This window comes from Macrotis lagotis, chromosome X (assembly GCF_037893015.1).
Source record: "Macrotis lagotis isolate mMagLag1 chromosome X, bilby.v1.9.chrom.fasta, whole genome shotgun sequence".
Lineage (NCBI taxonomy): Eukaryota > Metazoa > Chordata > Mammalia > Peramelemorphia > Peramelidae > Macrotis > Macrotis lagotis.
In genome coordinates this window covers 151088970-151106189 of record NC_133666.1, presented here as the reverse complement: position 1 = coordinate 151106189, position 17220 = coordinate 151088970, and positions in this window count along the sequence as shown.

Here is a 17220-nt window from a genome sequence, read left to right as displayed (position 1 = left end):
GAACTAATGGAAACTAATGATTCTAGGAGATGCCAAGAATCCTTCAATCAAAACAAAGACAATAAAATAGTTGAGATTTTAAAGTATCTTTTAGGAAAAACAACTTGAAAATAGATCTAAAAGAGATAATTTATGAATTATTGGTCTACCTAAAAGGCTATATTAAATAAAGAGCTTGTTAATTATCTATCAGGAAATTATCATGGAAAATCGCCTTAATATCCTAGAATAAGAAGACAAAAAGAAGTCCTTGAAAGAATCCATAGAACACCTCTAGAAAGAGACCCCAGATTAAAACTCCAAAGAATATTGCAGCCAAATTCCATAATTCTCAGCCAAGGGAGAAAATATTTCAAGCAGCCAAAACAGAAACAATTTAAATACTGAGGAACCATAATTAGAAATGCACAGAACTTATCAGTTTCAACATTAAAGGATTAGAGGTTCCTGGAATATGATATTCTGGAGGACAAAGGACTTTGAATTATAACTAAGAATTAATTACTCTGCAAAATTCAGCATGTTCTTTCAGGGGAAATGATAAAACTTTCAAGGAAATAGAGGATTTCCAAAATTTGTTGATTAAAAAAGGTAAATAGAAAGGAGGAAAAATGCTAGTCAAGGGCATTAAGATATATACATCCCTACAAGGGAAGATAATACTTGTAACTCTTGAGAATTGTATTCCTCTCAGGATAGTTAAAAGGAAAATATGGGTTAAGGATAACCATGAAAGTGTTGAGAATTTAGCCAATACCTTAGCTATTGAGGGTTGAATATAGTTGGAGGGATTGTACCTGTGTCATCATGAAGCAATATTGATTACAAGGTTTGGGACTGTAAATAGAGGTTATGAGTATAAATGCAGCCTGCAGTGATATTGATTATGAGGGTTATATTTTCTTTTGGATTGAGGGAGAGTACTTAGAGGGTCTGTACATAATTAAATCATTAAGTGATCTTTACTAGATACTTTTGTTAACAAAAGTTGTAGAACAATAGGAACAGAGAGAGAGAATGTACTTAGAAGGGCTGGACATAAATATATCATGAAGTGATGTTGTGTTATTCTATACTTTAAGTAACAAAGTTGCATTACTAGTGTTGTAATACTATAGAGACAGAGAGAGAGAGTATACCCTATAATTTAGTTGAGGGTTATAGTGGTAACAGAGTACTAAAGATACAGAGGGAGAGAGTGTACTTAGAGAATTTAGACATAAATTTTGCTTTACTTGATACTTTAGCTACAATTAGAGGGAATGTACTTCTAGGAGAAGAGTAAATGGTTCACAAAATGATTCTGCTTTCCTTGATACTTTTGCTCATGAATATAGCTAGAAAAGAGAGCATGATATATATTGATTATTCTTTGGAGTGATTTATGACTCTTGAGAAGTAAAATTCTAATGGGACAAAAGAGAAGAGTATACTTAGACAATGAATATAAGGCAATGTTGATTATCAATCAATCACTTGAGAAAAGGTTCTAAATCTATTAGGACAGATAAAAGGAGGGCCATTGTAGGTCCAAGATAGGTTAAAACAATAAAGGCATGAAAAGAAGGATTATACTAAGAGAAGGTGAGGCATTAGACAATAAATACCACTTACATCAAATGCAGAAAGGCAGAAACAATAAATACACACTTTTCAGATCATGATGCAATAAAAATTCTATGAAATAAAGGGTCATGGAAAGAAAAACCAAGAACTAATAGGAAATTAAATAACTTTATCTTAAATAAAGGTGTATCAAACAGCAAATAATAGAAATAATCAATAAATATATCCAAGAAAATGATAATAATGAGACATCATGCCAAAATTTATGGGATGCAGCCAAAGAAGTTTTGAGGGGAACCTTTATATCTTTAAATGCCTAAATGAATAAAATAGAGAGAGGAGATCAACCAACTGGATATGTAACTAAAAAAGCCAGAAAAAGAACAAATTAAAGATTCCCCAATTAAATACCAAATTACAAATTCTGAAAATCAAAGGAGAGATAATAAAATGATATGCAATGTCTATCTGAAACCATCAACAAGCACTATATATAATGGGGATAAGCTAGAAACATTCCCAATAAGATCAGAGTTGTAACAAGGATGTCTGTTATCGCTGCTATTATTCAATATTGTCTTAAAAGTCTTGGCTTTATCAACAAGAGAAGAAAAAGAAATTGAAGGAATCATAACAGATAATGAAGATACAAAACTCTCATTCTTTTCAGATGATATAATGGTATACCTAGAGAACCCTAGAAAATCACCTGAAAAACTACTGGAAACAAATACTTGGAAGTCTGCTGCTGGCAGACTCAGAAACAACTATAAAGCACTTTTCACATAAATAAAATCAGCTCTAAATAACTGGGCAAATGTCAATTACTCATGAATAGGCTGAGTTAATAAAATAAAAATGACAATACTATCTAAATTAAATTATTATTTAGTGTCATACCAAACAAACTTCTAAAAAATTATTTTAGTGAGCTGGAAAAAAATAATACCTAAATTCATATGGAAGAAGAAAAGGTCAAGAATATCAAGGAAATTAACAAAAATCAATACAAAGGAAAACATCCTTGCCATACCAGATTTAAAATTATATTATAAAGTATCAGTCATCAAAACTGTTTGGTACTAGCTAAGAAATAGAATGGTGAATCAGTGGAATAGAGTTGTTGTAAAAGAGACAGTAGTAAATGACTATAATAATCTACTATTTGATAAACCCAAGATTCCAGCTTCTGGGATAAAGATTAAAAACTGCTGGGGAAAACTAGAAGATAGTATGGCAGAAACTAATCATAGACCAACATATCACACACTGTACCAAGATAAGATTGAAATAGTTGCAAGATTTAGAAATAAAAGGTAATATTATAAACCAATTAGGAGACCAAAGAAGAGATGAAGCACATTATAAAAAAACTGGATAATTTTGATTACATTAAATTAAAAAGGTTTTGCACAAACAAAACTGCTGCAACTAAGATTAAAAGGAACTGGGAAATAATTTTTAGACTTTGTCAGTGTTTCTGACAAGGACTCATTTCTAAATTATATAAAGAACTGAGTCAAATTTATTTATTTATTTGATTTTTGCAAGCCAATGAGGTTAAGTGATTTGCCCAAAGTCACACAGCTAGGTAATTGCTAACTTGTCTGAGGTCATATTTGAACTCAGATCCTCCTGATTCCAAGGCTGGTACTTAATTCACTGTGCCACCCAGCTACCCCTGAGTCAAATTTATAAAAAAATAGAATAAAATAACCTAAGTCATTCCTCAATTGAAAAAATGATCAAAGGATATAGAAAGACAATTCTCAGAAAAAGAATTCAAAGCTAATGTTATATGAAAAATTGCTCTAAATCATTATTGATTAGAGAAACACAAATTAAAACATCTCTGAGGTACTACCTCACAACTCTCAGATTGGCCAATATAACTAGAAAGGAAAATGATGAATGTTGGAGAGGATGTGGGGAAACTGGAACACTAATGCATTGTTGTTGGACTTGTGAACTGATCCAACCTTTCTTTTTTTTAATTTTTTAAAATTATTTTTTGAATTTTACAATTTCCCCCCCTCAATTTCACTTCCCCCCTTTACCCCCCCCCCAGAAGGTAGTCTGATAGTGTTTACATTGTTTCTATGCTATACAATGCAATCATTGTTTCTATGCTATACAATGCAATCCAACCTTTCTAGAGAGCAAAGGGCAGTAAAAATATGCATACCTTTTGATCCAGCATATCATTACTGGGTCTGTATCCTGAAGAGATCATGATAAAAGATAAAAATTCCACATGTGCAAATATATTCATAGCAGCTCTTTTTGTAGTGATAAAGAATTGGATATCAAGGGGAAGCCCATCAATTGGGGAATGGCTAAACAAATTGCAGTATATGTATGTGAGGGAATGCTGTTGTTCTTTTTTTTTTTTTGAAAGATTATATTTATTTTGTTTTACAATTTCCCCCCATTCTTGCTTCCCCCCCACCTCCACAGAAGGCATTCTGTTAGTCTTTACATTGGTTCCATGTTATACATTGATCTCAGCTGAATGTGATGACAGAAAAATCATATCCTTAAGAAGAAAAATAAAGTATGAGACAGTAAAATTACATAATAAGATAACTTTTTTTTTCTGATTTGAAGGTAATAGTCTTTGGTCTTTCTTCAAAGCCCATAATTCTTTCTCTAGATACAGATGGTAGTCTGTATTTCAGATAGCCCAAAATTGTCCCTGGTTGTTGCACTGATGGAATGGGCAAGTCCATCAAGTTTGATCATCACCCCCATGTTGCTCAGCATCAATTCATGCAAATCCTTCCAGGCTTCCCTGAATTCCCATCTCTCCTGGTTTCTAATAGAGCAATAGGGAACACTGTTGTTGTATAAGAAATCATGAGAAACAGGATTTCAGAAAAGCCTGGAAAGATTTGCAGGAATTGATGCTGAGTGAAATGAGTAGAACCAGAAGAACACTGTACATATTAATAACAACATGGGGTAATGATTCAAACATAATGGATTGTTCATTCAGCAGTATAAAGACAATTTTAAAAGATTTGGGATGGAAAATGCCATCTATATCCAGAGAAGTAACTGTGGAGTTTAAATGAAGATCAAAACTTATTACATTCAATTTTAAAAGTTGTCTTATGTATTATATCATTTTTTCTTTCTAATTTTTTCTTTCTTCCACTTGGATATGATTCTTCTCTCATAGCATGTTCAATATTATTCTGTATTTAGCATGGTAATATAGAGCTTACATAAGATTGCTTTCTGTCGGGGGGGAGAAAATTTTTAAAATTAAATACTTTACAAAAATGGCAAAAAACTACTGTTGCATGTAGATGGAAAAACAAATAAACAAAATATTTAAATAAAAAACCTCAACAGATTTCTCAAAAGGAAAAAAATCATACTGTAAAAGTAAATATAATCACCCCTCCCCCCTGAAAAAGAATCCTCAAGAAAAATAAAAGTATGCTTCAATCTTTATTTAGTTATCATGAATTCTCTTTGGAATGGATTGTTTTCTGTGTCATAAGACTTCAGAGTTTTCTTGGGTTGCAGTATTGTTGAGAAAAGGTAGGTCATTCACAGTTGATCATTTTTCAACACTGCTGTTACTTTGTATGTGGTATACTTCCCCTTGTACCTGCTCATGCAAATATTTTACTAAGCAAGTCCTGTTCATTACTTTTTATAACAGAATAACATTTCATCTTGATCACATACCACAATTTGTTCAGCCATTCCCCAACTGCTGGTCATCCTTCAATTTCCAATTCTTTGCCACCAGAAAAGTGCTGCTATAAATATCTATATATATGACAATATATATGGATATGTATATATACCTATATCCATCTATACCTATATAGATAGATATATAGATATAAATATATGCCTGTTTTTCATATCTTCTGGAATATAGACCTGGTAATGGAATCGCTAGGTCAAAGGATAGGTCTGGATTTTTTTAGCCCTTTGGGTATAGTTCCAAATTGCTTTATAAAATTGTTGAATCCTTTCATAGCTCCACCAGTGAATTAATGCTTCATTTTTCCTACAAGTGCTCCACCATTTGACATTTTCACTTTCTGTTCTCTTATCCAATCCAATAGGTATAAGGTAGTACCTCAGAATTTTCCAATCTGCATTTTTCCTGTCAAAAGTGAGTTATTTTAAAAACAATGATTTGAATAGATAGCATTAATAACCTCATCTGAAAACTGTTCCTATCTTTTAAACATTTATCAGTTGGGGAGTGGCCCTTAAGTTTTATAAATTCGACTGAGTTTTCTGTTTGAGAAATAAGGTTTTTATCAGAGAAATCTGTTTCAATATTTTTCCCACAGTTGCTATTGCTAACTGAATTTCTTTCCATCCTTTTACCCCACCCCCATTTATCCTATTCTCTCTCTTTTCACCCTTTCCTCAAAAGGGTTTTGCATCTTACTATCCCATCCCATAATCATTCCTCCCTTCTATCCACATTTCTTCCTTGATCATAAGCTGCTTCCCTTTCCATAGATATGACAAGTAAATTATTCCTTGATCTCCTAGTTTGCTTATAAGATTGTCTTTTATGTCTAAATCCAACACCCATTTTGGCTGGTCTAATCCAAGTTTTACTAACTTACAAATTTTCCTAACAGTTTTTAATGAAGAGGAGTTCTTATCTCAGAAGCTGCTCTTTGGGTTTATCAAATGACAGATTACTATATCATTTCCTGCTGTCTCTTTTGCACTTAGTCTATTCCACTGATCCACCACTCTATTTCTTAGCTAATACCAGACAGTTTTAGATTTGGTAAGACAAACCCACCTTCTTTTGCACTTTTTTCATTAAATCCCTTGATATTCTTGACTTTTGTTTCTCCTTGTGAATTTAGTTAAAATTTTTTCTCATTTAAAGTGATTTTTGGAAGTTTGATTGGTAAGGCACTATATAAGTAGTTTGATTTAGGTAGAATTGTCATTTTTATTCTGTAGCTTGGCCTTTCCATGAGCAGTTGATATTTGCCCAGGTATTTAGAGCTGATTTCATTTGTGGAAAAAGTGTTTTATAGTTGTTTTCATAGTTTCTGAGTCTGCCTTGGCAGGTAGACTCCCAAGTATTATATTGTCTGCAGTTATTTTAAATGGGATTTCTCTTTCTAGTTCTTGCTTTTGTATCTTGCTAGTAATATATATATATGTGTGTGTGTGTGTGTGTGTGTGTGTGCTGAGGATTTATGAGGGTTTATTTTATATCCTGTGACCTTGCTAAAGTTGTTAATTGTTTCTAGCAGTTTTTTTAGATGATATTTTAGGATTTTCTAGGTATACCATTATGTCATCTGCAAAGAGTGAGACTTTGGTTTCTTCTTTTCCAATTCTATTTCTTTCAATTTCTTTTTCTTCTCTTATCACTGAAGTTAACATTTCTAATACAATATTGAATAGTAATAGTGCTAAAGGGCATGATTGTTTCACTCTGATCTTATTGGGAATGCCTCTAGCTTATCTCCATTACATATAATGCTTATTGATGGTTTCAGCTAGATACTGGTTATCATTTTATCATCTCTCCCTTGATTTTCAGAATTTCTAATTTGGTATTTAATTGGGGTTCTTTAATTTGTTCTTTTTCTAACTTTTTATGTTGCATACCCAGTTCATTGATCTCCTCTGAATACTTCTTATCATTCTTAGGAACAATCCATTTATTCTTATGATCTCTGGTGTTTTTAGTAGGAATGGGTACTGTATTTTGTCAGCATCTATTGAGATAATCATATGGTTTCTGTTAGGTTTGTTATTATACAGCCAATTATACTAATAGTTTTTCTAATATTAAACCAACCCTGCATTCCTGGGATAAATCCTGTTTGTGTATTATAGTGAATTATCTTACTATATTATCCTACTATAACTTGCTGTAATCGCTTTGCTAAGATTTTATTTAAGATTTTTGAATCCATATTCATTAAGGAAATAGGTCTATAATTTTCTTTCTCAGTTTTGACTCTTCATGATTCAGGTATCAGAACCATATTGGTGTCATGGAAGGAGCTAGGCAGAATTCCATCTTCATCTATTTTTTCCAAAGAGTTTATATAGAATTGCAACCAATTATTCCTTAAATGTTTGATAGAATTCACTTCTGAATCCATCTGGCCCTGGAGATTTTTTCTTAGGGAGTTCAATAATGGTTTGTTGAATTTCTTTTTCTGAGATAGGGTTATTTAGGTATTTAACTTCCTCTTCATTTAATCTGGGCAACTTTTATTTTCGTGAATATTCATCCATTTTACTTAGATTATAAAATGTATTGGCATATAGTTGGGCAAAATAGTTCTAAATTATTACTTTAATTTCCTCCTCATTAGTGGTGAGTTCACCTTTTTCATTTATACTAGTAACTTGATTTTCTTCTTTCTTTTTTTAAAAATCAAATTAGCCAAAGATTTATCAATTTTATTTTTTTCCATAAAACCAACTCTTGGTTTTATTTATTAGTTCAATAGTTTTCTTCCTTTAAATTTTATTAATTTCTCCTTTAAATTTCAGAATTTCTAATTTATTATTTAATTGGGATTTTTTAAATTTGTTCTTTCTCTAATTTTTTTAACTGCATGCTTAGTTCATTGATTTTCTCTTTCACTGTTTTATTCATGTAAGCATTTAAAGATATAATATATCCCCTAAAAACTACCTTGGCTGTATCCCATAAGTTTTGGTATTTTGTCTCATTATAGACATTGTCTAGGATGAAATCATTAATTCTATCTATAATTCGTTGTTTGATCCACTCTTTAAAATGGGGTTATTTAGTTTCCAATTAGTTCTGGGTCTATATCTCCTTGGTCCAATATTGCATATTATTTTTATTGCATTTGCTCTGAGAAAGATGTAGTCACTATTTCTGCCTTTCTGCATTTGATTGTGAGGTTTTTATGCCATTCTTTTCTGTCTGCATTCAATTTTCTCCAATGATCTATCATTTTGAGGGTTGTTTGCAGCTGTTTTCAAAGATACTTCTAGAGACCTGCAAGTTCTCAATTCTTCCAAGGTCTTATGAGAAGTTATGATTACTCTCCATTGTTGAAGGGCTGGGGCCCTGGACTGCAACCCAGATCTGAAAATGAGCAAAGCAGCAGAGTTCTGCCCCAGGGATATGAAAGAGACCCCTGTAATCCCCTTCCAACCCCCTTACTGTCTGTGGGCTGAGCACTGTGGAAGAAACTACTGCTGCTGATGGCTTCAGAGGCTTGATCTTGATGTGCTGGGGTTGCGCCTGCATTGTTCAAGCCTGCGATGGGCTCCAATCTCCCACTGGTGTAGTCGTTTTCCAGCTGACCTTCCAAGTTGTCCTCAGTAATCCCTGGGCTGAGTGGTCTGAAACCACCATTGTTTTCACTGACCCAGTCCCTGCTTCCTGTTCCTGGATGGCTGGGACCAGTTCACTCTGGCTAGACAGGACTCTATGCTCCTCTCTCACCTCCATGCAGCAGATCCTTCCCATTGTTTTTCAAAGTTGTTTTGGGTTGGAGATTGTTTCACTTAGTCTTTTTTGTGGGTTCTGCTACTCCAGAATTTGGTTAGAGTCATTATTTAAAGATATTTGGAGTGGTTTGGGGAAGAACTCTGGGAGACCTTGCCTTTACTCAATCATCTTGGTCCTGCCTCCCTTATTCTTTGTTTTTGAACTTCATGACTAACCTATATTTTCTGTCATTTTATTTTAATCTTATATTTTTAAGGTTTACTGTTTTAGGGTTCACAGTTCCAATTCCTTTGGCTGGCTTTCAAGTGGAACTTCCACAGGAAATTATGGCTTTTTTTCCCTTTAAGCTTTATCTCCTTTTGTTCCCGTCCATGTTCTCCAGTTCAATCAAACTGTTCTGTTGTCAATTCCTGGAATACTCACAGGTTTTTCTTACAATGACCTATCTTCTCCTCCATTGTTTGTCAAATTCCTAATCACTCTTTAAAATTCAGCTCAAAAACTGTCCTTTGCATTAAAACTTTTCTTAATCCTCTTGGTCCATAATGTAATGTACTGTAACATTTATTTTGTCTCCCTTGATAGAATATAAACTACTTGAAGGTAGGATAGTTTCATTTTTGCTATAGTATCCTAGGTAACTAGCAGAATACTAAGTCTCATTACATAACAGGCACATAATAATGCATGTTGGTTGAGTAATTGACCTTTTCCATAAATGCTGTTTTTCAACTTTCTGTTTTTATACAAAACTGTATATTATACTTACTTGTCTTTCTGTTTTATCCCTGACCTACACTATAAACTTCTTGAGTTCAAGGCCAATGTTTTTCTAAATTTTTAAAATCTGAAGGGCAGAGAACAATGCAATATAGGCAATTAAGAAATAATGAATAAACGAATGAATACATGAATGAGTGAATAAGTGAAGATAAATAGAAAGTCTTTCTCCCTGACTCTCAGGTAGACCATAGTAGCAAGTGTAACAAGTGTCTAATCTAATAACCTTTAATAGTTTATTAACATTTCGTGATCTCTATAGTTCTGATTTAAAACAATGATTTTTCCTTTAAGCTCTGTAGGGTTCAGAATGTTTATCTCTACCCCCCCATCTGTTCTTTTGCCAGATCTAATGGAAAAGGTTTTATCTGTGCCGACCTTTTTAAATGTGCATCTCAAAGAATGGCTTTCAAGTTGTGTATTAGATGGAGAATCACCTTGGAAAGACAGGAAAAAAATACTCTGGACATCTACACAAGAGATAAATTCTTTCCTTTTTACACTTTGGTAAGAAAAGACAGTAATCCTGGAAGGAAATAAGATCTTATCAGTTTTGACACATGAATAGACCTCTGAATCAAAGTAATCAAAGACAAACAAATGTATAACCTGATTGCTTAAGTTTCCAAAAGTTTTATGATTCCATGTTCCTTCTGTATAAATTGTCCCCCAAATTTTCTGTTGTTGTTGCCATTTGTAAGTATGCCATCCAGCCATGGATTTTGATAAGAACTTAGAGAGAATTAAACTTCATTTATAAAACTAACTTTGTTATTTGTTTTTAGAAAAAGGGAAATTATGGTTAACACAAGGAAGGGACCTTTTGTCGTTGAGGTCAAAACTAAACAAAGAATATATTCCATTTTCTTCAGGATAGTCTCAAATTAACTTTAAGGGTACAAGAAGATTAAAAACCCCAGAGATCTTTCAAGCCTCAAATATTTTCCCTGAAAAGTGGTTAAAGAATAGGAGAAATATGTAAGCATTACTATTCTACAAAGATCATGAGCATTGTTGTATAAGCAATTTGGCATTTTCATGAAAATTCACAGAGAGGTACAAGACACACCATAATTTGCCTACAGATATGAAGCAGTTCTTTGGTAATTTATTATAAATAATTTAACCATCTACCACCATCTTTCTCTCAGCCTCCATGTGATTTAGCTTAGAATATTTATAAACATTTACTATTCAGTTGCTATATTTGTATGCTATGCCTATAAATATTCCAGGTTAAAATATACACATTCAATTTTATGTGTGTAAATTCATTTCAAATCACCTTTATATTTTCTTCCTTAGAAATTATTATTGTTTGAAGTCTTTTATTAAAACACTTTTCTGTCTTTACCTTGATTATATAAGCTTTAGCCAATTCATATGGAATATATGGTTGCTTGGTTGGGAAGATATTAAGTTCAACTGGTCTCTGGTTTCCTTCATTAGTTATTCTAAAATTGTTCCGAATTTCTACAGAAAATATAAAATGATAAATAAATGAATATATATATAAATATTTATTAGGTGTTAATATAAAAAGCAATGTATATTTCATAATGAATATACCTTCGAGCAACATTTCCTATTGTTTTTGAAATATATGTAAAATAGAAATGTATATATAGTGACATATAAAACTGTACATAATTATAGATTTTAAAAAGACAAAAATTGGTTTCCTTCTTATTCAGATAATCCTGGATGATGTTAAAATATACATTACTCAAATTTTAATAAATAGCATTGTTGCTAATGAATAAATGCTAAATCTAAGTCTATGAATATGTTATGATTAGATTTTGGAGAGCTGTAAGTTAAATTATTCTATTTAGATCTCACTCTAGGGAAAAATGAATAGCAGACCTCAAAATAACTCAAATTTTTTATCCCACAATAACTAGATTAGAATAGAATCCTCTTATCTAGAATTATAAAATCATCATATTTTTAATATTCATGGATTAGTATTGTTACCTTCTCATTTTTCAGATGATAAAATTAGTTGTGACTTATCTAAGGTCATATGCATAACTAGAGCTATCTATAAACATCTATATATGTATATTTATATGTATAACACAGTTTGAAAATTGACACTTATAAATAGCTATCTGGATTCATATTTCTTTCACATTAAGCTAGTTGTAACTTTATTTATAACAGAAATTTTTTTTGAAACTGACACCCTGCAACTATTTGTGGTAAATTTGTATTTCCTTGCCTCCCACACACACACACACAAACACAGAATTACAGATTATCAGAAGAAGGAGGGAACTTTAGAGGTACCTATTCCCAGATAACTTTGAACAATAACAACAGCAATAATAATAGCTAAAATTTCCATAGTACTTACTATTTTCCTGCTGTTGTGTTAGGGTCTTTGAACTATTATTTTATTTGGTCTTCACAATAATCCTGGAAGGTAGGTGCTATCATTATGCCCATTTTACAATTGAGGTAAAGAAATTAGATGGGTTAAATGACTTTCCCAGGGTCATAAGTTAGTTGGTATCTAAAGTTGGATTTGATTGCAGGTCTTCCTGATTCCAGGTGAAGCATTCTATTCACTGTGTCACCTAAGTATTCTTTATCATTTGATGGATCAGGTTTGACTCCAGTCTTTTCAGTGAATCTTATTTGCAAGTGAAATGAAAGAAGACATTCATAATCCATCTAAAGGAGGTATCATAATATTGTTTTATTGTTGAGTAATTTTTCAGACTCTTCATGAGCCCATTTAGGGTTTCCTTGGCAAAGATATTGGAGCAGTTTGATATTTTCTTCTTAATTTTCTAGGTATCAGTTCACTTGTCTATGTAATGAAAGGGTTGGACTGGATGGCCTCTTATCTCTCTTACTTAAAAAAACATTACCCATAGTATCATAGATTGAAACTGGAAGGAACTTTAGACTTCTAGTCCAACAAACTCAGTTTACTTACAGGGAAACTCAAGCCCAGGGAAGTTAAATAAAATAGCTAATGATACATGGGGCACACAAAACCACATGTGACCCTAAGATTAATTAGGCAATAAAGAACAAAATCAATATTATGAACTCACTTTTCCAGGTCATAGATGTATTGATCTTTTATATTGCAACTCTGTGATGATTTTCTTTAGGTTGTTTTTGCCTAGGCTTTACTTTACTTGAATGTATCTCGAATTCTGTCAATATGAATCAAAGCAGATCACAATTCATCCATGCCTTCTCATCTTGTGACAATATATTCCAAGACTTTTCCCAAATCCTCCATAGATAATCTATATATTACTTTGGAAGGTCTTGTTAAGTCCTGGGTATTTATGTCCTTCAATTCTTACAACCTTTCTTGACCATCTTTCAAACTTTTCTTGCATCATCATCATCATCATCATCATCATCATATCTCATTCTCTCTCTCTCTCCTGCTCTCTGGCACATGTTTTTTATTTATTTTTTTTCTGAAAAAAGTAGGAATGAATTCTGCTTATCTACTATAAGTTATTAGGCTTGATTTAATTGATGATAAAAATAACACTTGAAAGAATAAAAAGGTAGAAACTAACATTTTCATTTTAGAATAGTGTCATTTCTAATAATTTACATAAAATTAAAGTTAAACTATAAGATTTGCATTTCTGGGAATGTGATGGTCTTTCACAACATTTTTAGTGCATTCCCTCTAAGATTATCTCCATTTTTAATGTCTTTACCTTTCTTGTGCATAGTTCTTCATTATGGTTCCTCCCCCCCACTTTAGATTGTAAACCTTCTCAGAAACAGGGACTGTTTTGCTTTTCTTACTGCTTAACATATTATCTGGCACATAGTTGTGTGTGTGTGTGTGTGTGTGTGTGTGTGTGTGTGTGTGTGTGTGTGTTCTGAATTTATGATGTCAAATGTTCATGGAGTCTACATGACTATAGTGCTTTATATACAAAGCTGTATATCACTGCCCACTTAACTTGTCAATAGAATTCAAATTTCTTTCAAATCTAAAAATAATCAGTACTAAATGTGATGCTGTTATTACTTTATCAGGGTTGAATTGACTAGGCATAACATCTGAAGGGTAATTATTTTCTATTTGGGGATTATACTGACAGCTCTGATATTTGCACCTGGATGGCAGTGCTGCTCTTCAAGGAACATAGAGATAGGGAAAGAGACCAGTTCTGTGATTTCATTGACAAGGTATCTTCCTGAATGAGGAAACTCATTATACTGGTGCAGATCAGCAGTAGACTTGTCTAGAAAACTGAGAGATTAAATCCTTTGCCTATATGTCACAGACAGTGTTAGGGACTGGATTAGAACTGAGATCTTCCTGGTTCTTTTATCCTTCTTCCTATTCAAAATTATATTTAAGTTAGATCCTGTCATCTGTAGAAAAATGCTTTTTATATAGTCAGATTTTGGGCCAAAAGCATAGCCTCAATGAGTAGATTTCAAAAGCATTAATTCTTAATTTTCTATGTCTGATTTATCCCTAATACATTTTTGATACATAATGAACTTGTGGTTTACATTCACTAGAAGCTGGACAATATACATTCAGGGAATATAGATTCCTTTTGATATTAGCCCAAGCAGAGTCTAATAAGGGAATGCAATTGTTCTGAGAAAAAAAGATACTAGATAGAACACTTTTGTTTTTTGGTTTATTTATGCTTCTCTGACTCCATTGAAGTGGATGGTTATGAATAGTTGTATTAACAATTAATAATACTTCTCGGGTACTTGTGAGTATCATATTTCTTCTTTACTATTTGCTTTTTACCATAAGTTTTATTGTCATAAGATTATTGTTTTTAAAAAATCTAGATTGAAAATTATAATTATCATAACTCGTATTTATATAGTGTTCTTTAGGGTACAAAGCAACTTAATGGAATTTCTCCTTTGAATCACACAACCCCTATGAGATAGCTATTGCAAATGTTATCATTTCCATTTTATAAATAAGGAAATCAAGATTTAGATTAATGAATTGACTTGTCCATGGTCACATAATCATTACATGTCAGAAATGGGATTTGCACATAGGTCTACCTGCATCCAAGAGATTACAACAAGTACTTCATTGTGGTGTTATCATTAAGATAGTTTAATAGACAACTTCTGTATTGATATTTACCCAGTTTGTGGGAACACTTTTTTTTAAACCTGTTGTACAACCCATCAAATATATCTGTCGCTATTTATGTTTAAATACCTTTTCCCATTGTTATGTTGTTTCTTTTCAATCCAAAAAACCATTTGAAAGAAAATATTCTCTTTCTGATGCCAAGTCTATCCATCCAGGGAACCTCCTCTTCTTTACCTTCCAAAGACAAAAGTAAAACACAACAATAAGAGAAGAATAATAGATACAGAACTGAAAAGCATTAGAGGAAAACCTCAAGGTGAACTCTGATTTTACAAATGAAGAAACTAAGGCATAAAGATATGTAACAGTGTATTGTGATTTTAAATGAGGTTTGGATTCGTTCCTGCAAATGACACTCTCACTGACACTCCTGAGAATGAAAGTATTTTAATTACACAACACAAGGAATAGATTGATTACAATAACATCCAATACAGCAACTAATACATTAAAGACAATGGGTTAGTAATACTATAATCAAAGTAGAAGAAAAAGATAAAGATAACATCACCAATTTGGGGGAGCACCAACTCTGAACAGTCCATGGCTGGGGGGATCCCATGTTCTTTCTTCAGCCTTTTGGTTGTCCCAATTGGGAAAGAAAGGAAGAAAGAAAGAGAGAAAGAGAGAGAGAGAGAGAGAGAGAGAGAGAGAGAGAGAGAGAGAGAGAGAGAGAGAGAAGAAAGAAAGAAAGAAAGAAAGAAAGAAAGAAAGAAAGAAAGAAAGAAAGAAAGAAAGAAAGAAAGAAAGAAAGAAAGAAAGAAAAGCCCCAGGCAGAATCAATTCTCCATGGGTGAGATTCCCACCAATGCTTGGAGCCTCAGAGTATTTATCAGTGGAGAACAAAGAAGGCTAGTTGCTAATTTAGTTGGGAGGGATTCCCTTAGTTGGGAGGGATTCCTGAGTTCCTTTAACAGAAATATGGGAAAAGTCTACAAGTCTAGCAGTTTGAAGACTTCAAGGAAATGCCACAGGGGGCCAGAAGATTTTACTTTGAATAAGGTCAATACTGTGAGAATAGCCAGTTCTCTCCCAGTACTACCTGTGTATTCCAAGGAGTGGCTGGCTCCTGGAGTCTTTGGAATGCGGCCAAATCACCTATGGAATATGGGGGGGGGGGGGAGGTAAATTCATGAGGAAGGCACATCCTCATACAGGCTCGAGAGAACTTACTTATAAGAAAACTTCATTTTCTTATTCAAACAGTTTGCTCAAGGTTACAAGTAGAAAGAAATAGAATTAGGATTCAAAGTCAAGTCCTGAACATGGTCTGTTTACTGAGACACATTGGTATAACGGCCACAATATAATCTGGAAAAGACCTTTAGGAAGACCTAGGTTCAAGCTTTGTCTCTGACCCATACTAACTACATGATCATGGATAAGTCACTTAACCTCTCAGTGTCCCAGGCCACTCTTTAAAGTAAATAGTCACACAGAACTGTTATCTGCATTTGTGGAGGAGTTTCTACACCTAGAGTTTCTTATGTCATTGTAATAATAAGTTGAGATTTAATAATAATAATAATGAAAAAAATATTAAAAAATAATTGACAGCAGCTGTTGGCCTTGGAGGTGGCTGCTAGAACAGTGGCAGCAGCAACAGCAGCTTTGGGAGCTCTTGGACTGAGATGGTAAGAAGATTGGATGACTGGTCAGAATAAGATTGTTTGCTGGTATTGGGTCCAGATGGCATTGATTGTCAACTCTGTTGCTCACATGCAGTTCTGGGTCACCATTACAGATGTAGAAGAGCATTTGTGATCTGTTAGAAGGGAGTCAGCCACTATTTCAAGGAAAAGAGCAGAACTAGCAGAGTAGCTGCAGGAGAGTGAGGACCTGGCCACAATTCAAGGGCCAAGAGATGCATTAACAGCTGGGGCTGCAGGAGAGCAAAGACCAGAGTATAGACAGGAGAATAATGACTATTAAAATATATATATATATATATATATATATATATATATATATATATATATATATATATATAATATATGTGTGTGTGTATTTATTTTATACACCCCCCACACACATAATATACATATATGTGTGTATTCCTTTATCAAACCATTTTGGAAGTACTAAAAACTTGAACTCTTCCAGAATTAGTGTTGAACAGAACAGCAAGAAAAATTCTGAAGTTTGACACAGAGCCTCTATACTCCTAGGTGAGCAGAACACAATTTCAATATAATGTTCAAAGTAAAAAAAGTAGATTGTAAAAAAGAACAAATAAAAGAACTTGGCCATAAAAAGCTACTATATTGTCAGGAAAGATCAA